At 36.9% G+C, this 15659-nt stretch overlaps 1 pseudogene across 1 annotated transcript; it reads right to left on the reverse strand.

Annotated features, from left to right (window-relative positions):
• Positions 1-12191: 12191 nt before the first annotated feature.
• LOC102261275 lies at positions 12192-13490 on the reverse strand (annotated as a pseudogene). Its single transcript, XR_001360480.1, has one exon. The product of XR_001360480.1 is annotated as an elongation factor 1-gamma-like (transcript).
• Positions 13491-15659: the final 2169 nt, after the last annotated feature.

The following is a 15659-nucleotide window of genomic DNA, read 5'->3' on the forward strand; positions in this document are numbered from 1 at the left end:
TTGAAGGATCTTTTATGTTACTTTTGTAATTGTATAGGAGTGCCTCATACCATACCCATATAAGATGACAAACAACTGAGAAATGTGCATTAACTGACTGCTCCACTCACTGATCATTTATGTCTCTTGGCTTCTTAGTCCCTGAGACACAACAATATTGTAATTAGGCCTATTAATAATTCCACATTGGCCTCTAAGTGTTCAAGGGAAATGAAGAGCCTCACACCTCTCCCTTTAATCAAAAGCTAGATACAATTAAGGGAGGCATGACAAAAGCTAGACCTCTTGTGCCATTAAGCCATGTTATGTATATAGAGGAAAACTTCTTGAAGAGAAGTAAAAGTGCTACCCCAGGGATCCCAAGAATGATAAGATGGAAAAAACAGCCTATTGTTGGCATGGAGAAAATTTTAATGATTTGCATACAAGATAAAGCTAGCCACAACATTCCCTTAAGATTAAGCCTAATCCAGAGCAAGACCTAACTCTGTTCAATACTATGAAGGTGACAGATAAAAGCATGAAGCTCCTAGAAATTATTTCAAGAGGTTTAAGAAAAAAAGCCAACTCCATAAACATGAAAGTGCCAAGGCAAGCAGCAAGTGCTCATAAAGAAGCTACATCAAAGTGTCCAGAAACTGCAGTTGGTGAAGGTGGCCACACCACACAACAGGTTTTCACTGGTGACACAGTAGCCTTATATTTGAAGAAGACAGTAATAGGAACTGCATAGCTAGAGAGGAAAAGTCAGTAACTGCCTCCAGAGTCTCAAAAACAGGCTGATGATATCATTAGGATTTAATGCATCAGATGAGTTTATTTTGAAGCCGATATTCATTTGCCATTCTAAAAATCCTAGGACCCTTCAGATATATATTCAATCTCCTCTGCCTCTGCTCTATAATGAGAACAAAAATGCCCAGATGACAGCACATCTGCTTACAACACAGTTTTCTGACTATTTTGGCCAAATATTGAAACCTACCATTCAGAAAAAAAGAATATTTTAAAAATATTACTGCAAATTGACAAGACACCTGGTCGCTCAAGTGCTCTGAGGGGATGGGCAATGAGATTAATGGTGTTTCACACCAGCCAACACTATGTCCATTCTGAAGCACATGGGTTAGGAGGAGTAATTTTGAGTAATTTTAAGTCTTATTATATGAGAAGTGCATTTCAAAATGCCATAGCTACCATACATAGTAATTGCTCCAGTGGATCTGGGAAAAGTGAGTTGTAAATCTGTAGGAAATGAACTATTATGACATATGCCATTAACAAAACCTGTGATTCACGGGAGAGGTCAAAATGTCAATAGTAACAAGAGTTTGAAGAATGTTGATTCTGACCCTCCTTAATGACTTTGAAAAGTTCAAGTTTGTCATCAAGGAAATAACTGTTGAGGTGGTGGAGATAGCAAGAGACCTAGAATAATAAGGGGAGCCTGAAGAACTGCAGCCTGGATTTCTGCTGTGATCTCAAGATAAAACTTTAATGGATGAGTAGCATCTTCTTATGGTTGAACAAAGAAAGTGATTTCTTGAGGTGGAATCTACTCTTAGAAAAGATGCTGGGAAGATTGTTAAATTGACAACAAAGGACTTAGAACATTACCTAAACTTAGCTGAAAAAGAAGTAGTAGGTTTTAAGAGTACTACTCCAATTTTAAAAGAAGTTCTACTATGGGTATAATGCTATAAAAAAGCCTTGCATGCTACAGAGAACTCATTCATGAGAGAAAGAGTTAGTGGATGTGGCAAACTCATTGTTCTCTTTTTTTCAAAAATATTTTTATTGATGTCAGAGAGGAAGGGAGAGGGAGAGATAGAAACATCAATGATGAGAATCATTGATTGGCTGACTCCTGCATGACTCCTACTGGGGATGAAGCCTGCAACCTAAGCATGATTAGGAATCAAACCATGATCTCCAGGTTCATAGGTTGACACTCAACCCCTGAGCCACATCGGCTGGGTTCATTGTTGTCTTATTTTAAGAAGTTGCCACACCTACCCCAAGCTTCAGCAACTACCACTCTGATCCTTCAGCAGCCATCAACATTGGGGTAAGACTCTCCATCAGCATAGGGATTACAGCTCACTGAAGGCTCAGATGATTATTAGCAGTTTGTAGTCATAAAGTATTTTTAATTAAAGAAGTGTTTTTTTGTAGATAAAATGCTATTGCACACAGAGTTGACTACCGTATAGTGTAAATTTCATGTGCTTTGTTTTGTGTGATAGTCACTCTATTGCTATGTTTTGGAAACAAACCCAAAATATCTTCAAAGTATGCCTGTACTTCACAAAAGAAGTTAACTAATTAAATGAGGGTGTTTATGAAAAGTTTTCTCCATGTAATAGTAACCTAGAGGTACTTTTGTTCTTTAAGTCCCACACTTAATCCAACACTAAAGAGGATAAATAAACCTAAAATATTATATTTTAAAAATCTTGTTCTTACCAGGGAAATCCATTAACCGTGTCTTGAATTGTCCCTTTTTTATGTCAGGTGCAATTGCATCTGTTGAGCGTTCCTCATTATTGCCTGAGAAACAAACCGATATGGAAAAACATCATATGATGATTTACATAGATATTATTTACATATGAATATATGTGTTTTGAGTGCGTGTGTAGGGTGGGTATAACTAGCATGCTTTATTATACAGAAAAGCATTATATTTAAATCTCTGGATTGCAGAATCACAAAACCTTACATTTAAACAGATGGAGCAAGGATATAACCCATATTATGTTGATGTTCAGAGATGTTTAGTGACTTGTCCATTAATTTTAAGAATTATGCCACATAATTCCTTAAGCAGTGCTTATTCCATACAAATTCTCTCACGCAAATTGAAATCATCCCAGAGAAGTAATAAATATAAAATTATTTCTATGCTTACATTAAATGCAAACTCTTTATATAGGGATGAACCTGATGAAGTATAATATTTCTATTTGATTGTTTGTTAGTTTTTAAAAAAATTTTAATTTTAATTTTTTTTTTTTACCACAGGACAATTATAAAAACCAAAGAATATACCATGAGCTAGAAATATTTTGACTCACCCACCAAAATTTTACTTCCCCCTTAGACTTTGTAGCTGCTAATCATGTAAATATCAGTGATTAAGAGATGTTAACTGGTTTCAGAAAAAGTGTCCTCTGAGGTTATATTGGTATGGAGACTTTGTGACTTGCAAGGAGGAAATGGTTAAGTTTGCAGCAGTACCAAGGGTTCTGATTGGATCATTTGCCACATGAGTTTTCATATGATTCAAAGCTTCTGCTATAATTAACAACTATTAACTTGGTCCCATGACATAAAAAATTCATGAAAAGTATTAAAGAGAAACTATTATTGTGGGAGGGATAAATTGGATTGGTAAACTAGAGTGGACTTTGAGGCCAACAGTGTATGGGGTGGAAGTCAGTTCTAGTGGACTCTGCAAGTGTAGTTGGAAACATCTCATGGTCCTGACACTGCACAGAAGACCTCTTGCTTTGAAGAAATGCCTGAGCCCATGAAGAAATATAAAAGGTCACACCATGATTCTGCCAACCAATATGTACCACACCAGTTTCTTTACAGAGAGTATCCCAGCTGGGTTACCAGTAACAAAATAAATAAAAATGCCTCGTATTGAGCAGAACAAATGTTCATTAATTGATTAGAAACATTTTGTAAAAGATGTATGTGCTACAGCAACACAACACTGGGCAACACTAGCCAATATATTTTAGTTGTTCTGGTCTTTCTCCAATAGGTATAAGAAATACCAAGCATGTAACATACTAAGATAAGCGGGAGGCAATCAGAATAGCATTTGAGGGGAGAAATGCTGGAGAAACTTATAATACAGTAAAAATCATAATATTTTTCCACCAAAATATCTTCCCATTGCTTTAAGTCTTTCTTAATATCTTATTATTTATAGTTCAGAAAGCTATATTTATAAAATATATAACATACCACACATTTTGCCCATTTAAAGTGTGAAAATCAATGGGTTTTAAAAATTTATAGTCAGGGTGCGTAACTTCCTACATTGTAAATTTTAGAATCTACTTCCAATTGATACTAAATAAATTCCAAAGAAATCTGGAAAGGTTACTCTTATCTAGCTCTTTCCTCTATCCTGCATGCCCCCAACTAGGGACTGAGCCTGCAGCCTGGGCATGTGTCTTGACTGAGAATGGAACTGTGACCTCCTGGTTCATAGGTCGATGCTCAAATACTGAGTCTGCTGACCAGGTGATGCTGGTTGCTTTTGCTATGCAGAAGCCTTTTAGTTTAAAGTAGTGCCATTTGTTTATTTTTCCTTTGTTTCTCTTGTCATAAGTGATTTATCAATGATGATTCTGCTATGTGAGATACCTGAGATTTTGCTGCCTGCATTTTCTTGCAGGGTTTTTATGTTTTTATGACTTATATTTAAGTCTTTTATCCATTTTGAGTTTATTCTTGTACTAGTATATGGTGCAAGTTGGTGGTCTAGTTTCTTTTTTTTTCTTTTTTGCATGTATATGTCCAATTTTCCCAACACCATTTATTGAAGAGATTGTCTTGACTCCATTACATGCTCTCGCCTCCTTTGTTAAATATCAATTTAGCATAATGGCATGGGTCGATTTCTTGATTCTTTGTTCTGTTGCATTGATTTCTATGTCTGTTATTGTGCCAGTACCAGGCTGTTTTGATTACAATGGCTTTGTAATATAACTTGATATTTGGTATCGTGATCCTTTCAAATTTGTTCTGCTTTCTCAAGATTGCTGCAGCTATTTGTATTGTTTTTTCATGTCCATGTAAATTTATTGGTTCTAAATCTGTGAAATATGCCATTGGTATTTTAATAAGTATTGCTTTGAATCTAGGGATTGCTTTGGGTAGTATGGACATTTTAAAGATGCAAATTCTTCCAATCCATGAACACCATATGTTCTTCCACTCATTTTATGTTCCTCTGTCTTTTCCCCCCCAATGTTTTATGGTTTTCCAAGTACAGAACTTTAATTTCTTTCTTGAGTTTATTCCTAGGTATCTTACTTTTTTGATGCAATAGTAAAGTGGATTCTTAGTTTCTCTTTCACAGAAATTTTTTGTGTATAAAAATGTCATCCTGCTACTTTGCCAAATTCATGTATTAAGTCTAGTAGTTTTTTGACGGAGTCTCTAGGGTTTTGTATGTATAATATCATGTCGTCTGCAAATAAGGACAGTTTTACTTCCTCTTTTCCAATTTGGATGCCTTTTATTTCTTCTTCTTGTCTAATTGCTGTGGTTGGGACTTCCAGTACTATGTTGAATAAGAGCGATGAAAGCAGACATCCCTGTCTTGTTCCTATTCTTAAGTGAAATACTTTTAGTTTTGTCCATTGAGTATGATGTTGACTTTAGTTTTGTTGTATATGGTCTTTATTATTTTGAAGTTTGAGTCCTCTATTACCACTTTGCTGAGAATTTTTATAAACAATGGGTGTTGGATTTTGTTGAACGCTTTTTCTGCATCAATTTATATGACCATGTGATTGTTATCTTTCACTTTGTTAATGTGATGTATCACATTTATTGATTTGTGAATATTGTTCCAGACTTGCATCCTTGGAATAAATCCCACTTGGTCATTGTGTGTGATCTTTTTAATGTATTGCTGAATCCTATTTCTAATATTTTGTTGAGGATTTTAGCATCTATGTTCATGGGAATATTAGCCTATAATTTTTTTCTTGTAGTGTCTTTATCTGGTTCATTAATTAAGATAATATAGATTTTGTAAAAAGAGCTTGAAAGTCTTTCTTCCTCTTGAATTTTTTTTTGAATAGTTTGAAGAAGAGAGGTATTAGTTCCTCTTTGAATGTTTGGTAATAATCCCCTGTGAAACCATTTGGCTCAGGACTTTTGTTTGCTGGGAGCTTTTTGCATTACTGCTTCAATTCATTAGATGTGATTGGTCTATTCAGGTTTTCTCATTCCTTCTGATTCAATTTTGGAAGATTGTATGTTTCTAGGTATTTTTCCATTTCTCCCTGGTTGTCCAATTTGTAAGCATGTAGCTGTTTGCAGTATTTTCTTACAAATCTTTGTATTTCTGTGGTGCCAGTTCTTATGTCTCCTTTTTCATTTCTGATTTTATTAACTTGGGTCCTTTCTCTCTTTTTCTTGATGAGTTTGGTTAAATCTTGTTCATCTTTTCAAAGAACTAGCTCTTGGTTTCATTGATCTTTTGTATTGTTTTTTTTAGTCTCTATGTTATTTATTTCCACTCATCTTTATTATTTACTTCATTCTACTTACTCTTGGCTTTTCTTATTCTCTTTCTAATTCTCTTAGATTTAGGGTTAGATAATTTATTAGAGAATTTTCTTGTTTCTTGAAGTAGGCCAGTAATGCTATGAAGTTCCCTCTTAGGTCTGCTTTAGCTGTGTCCTGTAGATTTTGGTTGCTATATGTTCATTTTCATTTGTTTCCAAGAAGTTTTTAAAAATTTATTTCTTCCTGATTTAATTGGTAACCATTCATTGTTCATTAGCATGCTATTTAACCTCCAGGTGTTTGAATGTTTTGGGGTGTCTTTATTGTAGTTGATTTCTAGTTTCATGCCATTGTTATATAGAAAGATGCTTCATATGATTACAATCCTCTTGTACTTGTAGAGATTTATTTTGTGTCCTAACATGTGATCTATCTTGAAACTGTCTCATGTGCACCTGAGATAGTCCTTGACTATCTCTCTCTTGCTGCCCTTAAGATTCTCTCTTTGTTTTTAACATTTGCCATTTTAATTATGTGTTTTGTAATTGGTCTATTTGGGTTCATCTTGATTGGCATCGTCTGTGCTTCCTGAACTTGTGTGGCTTTTTCCTTTACCAGCTTAGGAAAGTTTTCTGTTATTATTTCTTCAAACAGGTTCTCTATACCTTTTTAACTGTCTTTTTCTTTTGGTGCCCCCTATAATACAGATGTTCTATTTCATGTTGTCCCATAGTTCCCTTAAACTGTTCTCATGATTTTTAAGTATTTTTACTTTTTGCTGCTCTGATTGACTGTTTTTTTCTACCTTCCCTTCTAATTTGCTTATTTGATTATCTGCTTCATCAAGCCTGCTTTTAATTCATTTCAGTGTATTCTTGATGTCAGATGTAGTATTGTTTATTTCTGCCAGATTCTTAGTCATGATTTCTATATATTTTTTTCAACTTTAAATATATATTTTTTTTCAACTTTAAATATATATTTTTTATTGTCTAAAGTTTTACATATGTCTCCTTTTTCCCCTATTGCCCCCACACCTCAAACCCTTCCCACCCCGGGCAAGCCCCCAACCTCTAGGGTCTGTGTCCATTGGTTATGCTAATATGCATGCATACAAGTGCTTTGGTTGCTCTCTAACCTCCCCACCTGTCCTGCCATTTGTCTCTGGATCTATTTTGGTTCATCAATTTATGTTGATCATTATATCCCACATGAGTGAGATCATGTGATATTTATCTTTCTCCGACTGGCTTATTTCACTTAGCATAATACTCTCCAGTTCCATCCATGCTGTTGCAAATGGTAAAAGTTTCTTCTTTTTTTATAGTGGCGTAGTATTCCATTGCATAGATATACCATAGTTTTTTAATCTACTCATCTGGTGATGGGCACTTAGGTTGTTTCCAAATCTTAGCTATTGTAAACTGTGCTGCTATGAACATAGGGGTGCATATATCCTTTCTGATTGGTGTTTCTGGTTTCTTGGGATATAGTCCTAGAAGTGGAATCACTGGGTCAAGTGGGAGTTCCATTTTTAACCTTTTGAGGAAACTCCATACTGTCTTCAACAGTGGCTGCACCAGTCTGCATTCCCACCAGCAGTGCCGAGGGTTCCTTGTTCTCCACATTCTTGCCAGAACTTGTCCTTTATTGACTTGTTGATAATAGCCATTCTGACAGGTGTGAGATGGTACATCATTGTTGTTTTGATTTGCACCTCTCAGATGATTAGTGAGTTTGAGCATGTTTTCATATGTCTTTCAGCCTTCTGTATGTCCTCTTTCAAAAAGTGTCTACTTAGGTCCTTTGCTCATTTTTTGATTGGATCATTATCTTCCTTTTGTTAATTTGTATGAGTTCTCTGTAAATTTTGGAGATTAAACCATTTCTGAAATAGCATTGGCACATATGTTCTCCCATGCAGTGGGCTTTCTTGTTGTTTTGTTGATGGTTTCTTTTGTTGTGCAGAAGCTTTTTATTTTGATGTAGTCCCATTTGTTTATTTTCTCCTTAGTCTCCATTGCCTTAGGAGCTGTGTCGGTTAAGATATTGCTACAAAATATGTCTGAGATTTTGCTGCCTATGGAGTCTTGTAGGATTTTTATTGTTTCCTGTCTGACATTTAAGTCCTTTAGCCATTTTGAGTTTACTTTTGTGTATGGTGCAAGTTGGTGATCTAGTTTCATTTTTTTTTTTGCATGTATCTGACAAATTTCCTGGCACCATTTATTGAAGAGACTGTCTTGACTCCATTTTATGCTCTTGCCTCCTTTGTCAAATATTAATTGAGCATAATGTGTTGATTTCTGGGTTCTCTGTTCTTGTCTATTGGTCTATATGTCTGTTCTTGTGCCAGTACCAGGCAGTTTTGAGAACAGTAGCTTGATAATATAGCTTGATAGCTGTATTGTGATCCCTCCAACTTTGTTCTTCTTTCTCAGGATTGCTGTGGCTATTTGGGTTCTTTTTTTATTCCAGATGAATTTTTGGAGAATTTGTTCTAAATCTTTGAAATAAGCCATTGGAATTTTAATGGGGAGTGCATTGAATCTGTAGATTGCTTTGGGTAGTATGGACATTTTGATGATGTTGATTCTACCCATCCATGAACATGGGATGTTCTTCTATTTGCTTATGTCTTCTTCTATCTCTTTTTTCAATGCCTTGTAGTTTTCTGAGTATAGGTCTTTTACTTCCTTAGTTAAGTTTATTCCTAGGTATCTTAATTTTGCTGCAATGGTAAATGGGATTTTTTTTTTAGTTTCTCTTTCTGTGAGTTCATTATTGGTGTATAAAAAAGCCATATACTTCTGGGTGTTAATTTAGTATCCTGCTACATTGCCAAATTCATTTATTAGGTCTCGTAGTTTTTTTGATGGTGTCTTTGGGGTTATCCATATATAGTATCATGTCATCTGCGAATAAGGACAGTTTTACTTCTTCTTTTCCAATTTGGATGCTTTTTATTTCTTCTTGTCTGATCGCTTTGGCTAACACTTTGAGTACAATATCAAACAGGATTGGTGAAAGTGAGCATCCCTGTCTTGTTCCCATTCTTAGGGGAAATGAGTTTAGTTTTTGTCTATTGAGTATGATGTTGGCTGTAAGATTGTCATATAAGACTTTTATTATATTGAGGTATGATCCCTCTATTCCCACTTTGCTGAGAGTTTTTATCAAGAAAGGGTGTTGGATTTTGTCAAATGCTTTTTCTGCGTTGATTGATATGATTATGTGTTTTTTGTCTCTCAATTTGTTTAAGAGATGTATTACATTTATTGATTTGCAGATATTGTACCATCCTTGCATCACTGGAATAAATCCCACTTGGTCATGGTGTATGATCTTTCTAATGTAATGCTGGATTCAGTTTGCTAGAATTTTGTTGAGGATTTTAGCATCTATGTTCATCAAGGATTTTGGCCTGTAGTTCTCTTTTTTTGTGGTGCCTTTATCTGGTTTTGGAGTTAGGGTAATGCTGGCTTCATAGAAAGAGATTGGAAGTGTGCCTTCCTCTTGAATTTTTTGGAATAGTCTGAGGAGGATAGGTTTTAGTTCTTTGAATGCTTGGTAGAACTCCCTTGTAAAGCCATCCAGACCAGGGCTTTTGTTTGCTGGAAGATATTTGATCATTGCTTCAATTTCTTTGGTAGTTATTGGCCTACTCAGGTTTTTTTTCTTCTTCCTGATTGAGTATCGGGAGCTTGTATTTTTCTAAAAATATCCTATTTCATCTAGGTTGTCCAATTTGTTGGAACAGAGTTGTTCATAACATTTTATTTTAATCCTTTGTATTTCTGTGGGATCAGTTGATACTTCACCTTTTTCATTTCTGATTTTGTTTATTTGGGTCATATCTCTTTGTTTCTTGGTGAGCCTGCCTAGAGGTTCATCAATCTTATTTATCCTTTCAAAGAACCAGCTCTTGGTTTTGTTAATCATTTGTATTATTTTTTGGTTTCTATGTCATTTATTTCCTCTCTGACCTTTATTATTTCCTTTCTTCTGCTTATGCTGGGCTTTTCCTGTTGCTTTCTCTATAAGTCTTTGAGTTGTAGGGTTAGATAATTTATTATAATTTTTTCTTGTGTTTTGAGGTAGGTCTGTAGAGCTATGAACTTCCCTCTCAAGACTGCTTTCATTGTGTCCCATAGATTTTGGATTGTTTTGTTTACATAGTCGTTTGTTGCCATGATGCTTTTTATTTCTTCTTTAATCTCTTTGGTAACCTAATCATTGCTTAATTGCATGGTATTTAGCATCCAGGTGTTTGATTTTTTCCATTGTTTTTATTGTAGTTGATTTCTAATTTTATACCATTGTAATCTGAGAAGATGCTTGATATGATTCTGTCTTCTTGAATTTGTTGAGACTTTGCCTGTGCCACAATATGTGGTCTATCTTTGAAAATGACCATGTGCACTTGAGAGGAAAGTATATTCTGTGGCTTTGGGGTGAGATGTTCTGAAGATGTCAATTAAGTCCATTTTATCTAGTCAGTCATTTAGGATTGATGTTTCTTTGCTGATTTTTTGTTTAAAGGATCTATCCAGTGGTGTTAGTAGGGTATTAAAGTTCCCTACTATGACTGTATTGCTGTCAATCTCTCCCTTGATATCTTCTAGAAGATTTTTTATATATTTGGGTGCTCCTGTATTGGGTGCATATATAATTACCAGAGTTATATCTTCTTCTTAAATTGCTCCCATTAGTATTATGGAGTGGCCTTTCTTATCTCTTGTTATGGCCTTCACTTTGAGGTCTAATTTGTCAGATATAAGTATTGCTATCCCAGCTTTTTTTTTTTTCATTTCCATTCTCCTGAAAAACCTTTTCCATCCCTTCACCATCAGTCTGTGGGAGTCCTTTTTTTCTGAGATGGGTCTCCTGTAGACAGCAGATATATGGGTCATGTTTTCTTATTCATTCAGCTACCCTATGTCTTTTGATTGGGGCATTTAATCCATTTACATTTAAAGTTATTATTGATAGGTACTTGTTTGTCGCCATTTTTATTCTTTACGCCTGTGTTCCTTCTTCCCTGCCTATTTCTTCTTTTTACAGCAGTCCCTTTCGCATTTCTTGCATTGCTGGTTTGGTGGTAATAAACTTCTTTAGTCATTTTTTTGTCTGTGAAGCTCCTGATTTCACCCTTAAGTTTGATTAATAGCCTTGCTGGGTACAGTATTCTTGGATTCTGACCCTTGCTTTGCATGACTTTGAATATTCCATCCCATTCCCTTCTGGCCTGATGTGTTTCTTTTGAGAAATCAGTTGATAGTCTGATGGGAGATCCCTTGTAGGTAACTTTCTGTGTCTCTCTGGCAGCCTTTAAGATTCTTACTTTGTCATTGGTGTTTGCCAATGTAATTATAATGTGTCTTGGTGTTGGCCTTTTTGGGTTCATCTTGTTTGGGACTCTGTGAGCTTCTTGGACTTGTGTTATGTTTTTCCCCCCAATATCAGGGAAGTTTTCTGTCATAATTTCTTCACATAGGTTTTCTATTCCTTGCTCAGTTTCCTCTCCTTCTGACACCTCTATTATGCAGATGTTGTTTCATTTTGTGTTGCCCCAAAGTTTCCTTAGGTGCTCCTCTGTTTTTTAAGTTGTTTTCCAGTTGCTGCTCTGCTTGGGTATTTTTTCCTACCTTGTCTTCTATCTCATTGATGCAGTCTTCCACTTCTTCTAGTCTACTGTTGATGCTTTCTATTGTGTTCTTTAATGCAGCAATGTCATTTTTAATTTCTTCTCCATTCTTCTTCATTTCCTCTTGATTTTTACACATATTATTGAATATGTCTTTCATATTTTTCAGCATCCTTATGACCATTGCTCTGAATTTTTTTTTTTTGATGTTCAGTTCCCTTTAATTACCCCCAGTTCCCTGGAGGACAGGTACAGGCAGCTAGGCGATGGCAAGAGATGTTCACTTGAATATCTTGCCCTGATTGAAAGCTTTACCCATGTGTTGGAAGGCCCCCTCCCAGCAAAAGTACTCTCACACTAATGTCTGTGTCTTCACGCTGCCGGGATCCAGCTTCCACCACGTGTATGATTCATAGTCCACCTACCAGTCTGGACTCAGCAGAAAGGCAAGCTCCTGGCCTTGGAAGACCCAGACTCCAGAAATGGAGCTGCTGTTGTTGGTTTCAAAGAGGATGATACTGGCAAAGGCATTCTTCCTTAGCTTGTCCAACAGCTGGAAAATTCCAGTGATGATGTTGCAATTCATGAAGGTCTGGGTGTGATCTTCAGGGAAGCGGTACTCAGAGTACCTCAGGGACCAGCTGTTCTTACCAAAGTGCTCCAAAAAGTATGGCAGCACCACTGACAGCGTGTCCTCATTGGAGTACTTGCACTTGAATTCATCCAACACAAAGGTATTCTTGGGCAGGTGATAAAGTGTTCCTTGGCCATTGGCTCTCCTGCCAGTGCCTGCTCACACTTGTCCATCTCCTCCTTGGGAGGGGGTGCAGTGGCCTTTTTCTCCTCTTTCTGCTTGGCCTGGGGCTTTGGCTTCTCCTCCCAAGGTCCTTTCTTCTTCTGAGGGGTGTCCCTTTTAGGCTGGTTCTCTGAAAACTTTTTAGCATCAAGCTGGGCCATCTTCTCACAGAGCTTCACCTCCCCCAAGACAGTGCAGAATGGGGGCTGGTTAATGCAGGTGAGGAACCAGTAGTTGGTGTTGGGGAAAGCCTGGCAGAAAGATGGCTCCAGGACATGCTTATAGAGCCACAGTAGGGTGCAGACAACTGTGATGTCAGCCAGTGTCACAAGTCTGCCCACCAGAAAGGTCCTTGTCTTCAAGTGAGCATCCAGCAGCGCTAGTATTTGCCTCATGTCCTCTGTGGCCTGTTTGTTGTAGTGCATGATGCCCAAGGTGGGGAACACCCAGGTACTGGCTGGGGGCACTATGTCATTATCAGCAAAGCTCACCCATTGCACCACCTGGGCTGCTGCTTCTAGACTACTTCCCCACATGTCCTCATTGCTCACATAGTAGGCAATGGCATTGCTCTCAAATACACAGAATCATCATCACCTTCAAATGATGGAACCTTGCCTGCAGAAAACTTTCAGAGAAATTCAGGGGTGTGGTTGGTTTGGCCAAAGTGGAAATGGTGTGGTGCAGAGAGTATGTGGACCTGAGCCCCGCTTACTGCATGGTTATGAGGGCCTTAAAGGCTCTCTAGTTTTCAGGGTATGTGTACAGAGTCTCAGCTGCCATGGTGATTCTGCAGAGAAAGCAGACCTGATTCTCAGTCACTCTGAATTCTTTTTCTGATAAATTGCTTGCCTCCATTTCGTCTACTTCCTTTTCCAGTGATTCCTTCTTTTCTTTCCCATGGGGGCTGTTTCTTTGTCTCCCCATGTTCACTCCTCCCAGGATATCTGGTTATGCAGCTCTCTCTCTCCTGCATTGTCTCTCTCCAGGTGATCTTTGAACTTTCTGTTCACAGATTGCCTCACCAGCTGTGTTTAATTCGCCAGTTATGGGTGGGTGTTATTTGACTCAGCTGTTCCTTCTATCTTCTCTGTGAGAAGGTGCAGGACCCAACTGGGTATTTGGCCGCCACCTTGTCTCAGTGTTCGTGGGTTTGTAGCTGAGGGAGCTGGTCCCTGGGCATTGTGGTTGTAGGGTCCCAGGAGGTATCCAAGGTCTCATCGGTTAAAGGTAAGGTTGGGCTTCTGATCACAGCTCCTCTCCCCTTCAAGATTGTGTGGTATCTGTGACAGAGCCAGCTGCCAGGAGAGATTTCAGCAGTAGTAGAGGCTGCCCAGCCAGGGGAACCTGGTCTGCCAGTCCCCAACAATCCTGTGGAGTATAACTGTCCCTCACTCATAAATACAGACACTCTGCACATGTCCACACATTCTCCTTTTGCTCTCTCACTCATACACTATCTTGCAGCCTGCCATTCCATCAGCCACCATGTTCAAGCCTCTCCTATATATTTTTGAATGATAGACTTGCTGATAAAGTAATCTTGGTTTTAGATTCTAGCTTTTCATTACTTTAAATATTTCATAGTATTCCTTTTTTGTCTGAAGTGTTTCTGTTGGCTTTTGCCTTCACCAGCTTAGTGAAGTTTTCTGTCATTATTTCTTCAAACAGGTTCTCTATACCTTACTACCTGTCTTCTTCCTTTGGTACCTCTATGATGCAGATGTTGTTCTATTTCATGTTGTCCCATAGTTCCCTTAAACTGTTCTCATGATTTTTAAGTATTTTTACTTTTTGCTGCTCTGATTAAGAGTTTATTTCCTACCTTCTCTACTAATTTGCTTACTTGATCATCTTTTTCATCAAGCCTGCTTTTAATTCCTTTCAGCATATTCTTGATGTCAGATGTAGTATTGTTTATTTCTGCCTGATTCTTAGTCATAATTTTTTTTTTCATGCTGAGGTACCTTCCACTGAATTCCTTGCAGTTCCCACTATTAGTTCTATTAAGTTTCTTGTTTTCACTGTTCCTTAAACATCTTTATAACCATTACTCTGAACCCTATATGTGATAACTTGCTTATCTCCATCTTATTTAGGTGTGTTTTTGGTTTTTCTTTAATTTGGGGGTTGTTTCTTGTCTCCCCATTTTAGTTGTCTCTTTGTGTTTGTATCTCTGTATTAGATATACTTGCTATAACTCCTAGGATTTGTAGTGTTGGATTTTGCAGTAAATGTCCTGTGGGACTCAGTGGTGTGATTTACTTATATTTACTAAGCTGTATGCTCTAGTCATGCCCCTTTTGAGGATTATTGGGGTTTTCCAGTTCTAATTGGATCTTGATTGTTATTATGCAGTTTATGGGTAGGCTCTCCTCTCAGGTCGGCTAACTGTGAGGCTCGCCATTGCCATGTTATGTGAGCTGCTATAATAGGTGCTTACAAGCCAAAACAAACATCCCCCAAAACAACAACAACAAATAAACAGAAAACAAACAAGAACATACAAAAGATCCTGACAACAACAGCAAAAACCACCACAAAAGAAAAGAGAATTAGGAAAGAAAGAGAAAACATGAATACTAAACTAAAAATAGAGAGAGAAAAAGATAATATTGCTAATAGTGAAATAAAGAATAAAGAGGATACTGGAAGAGAAAATGGGCAGAAAAAAGATTCTAAGAGGAAAGAATAGAGAGAAAGAATAAGAGTAGAGGGTAAAAAAAGGAAAATGGTAAAAAAATACAAGAAGATAGAGTAAGAAAACAAAAATATTATGCAAAGGTAACAAGAAGAGAGAGAAAGGAAAAGCAAAAGAAAGAATGGAAAATAAAAAAGGGAAAAATGCTTAAGAAAAGGAAGGAGGCCAATAAGATATATGAAAGAAATGAGACAAATGAGCAAAAATCTTAATAATAATAATATCAAAGTAATAAAGGAGAAAAAATAAGA

Source organism: Myotis brandtii, unplaced genomic scaffold (assembly GCF_000412655.1).
Source record: "Myotis brandtii unplaced genomic scaffold, ASM41265v1 scaffold914, whole genome shotgun sequence".
NCBI lineage: Eukaryota > Metazoa > Chordata > Mammalia > Chiroptera > Vespertilionidae > Myotis > Myotis brandtii.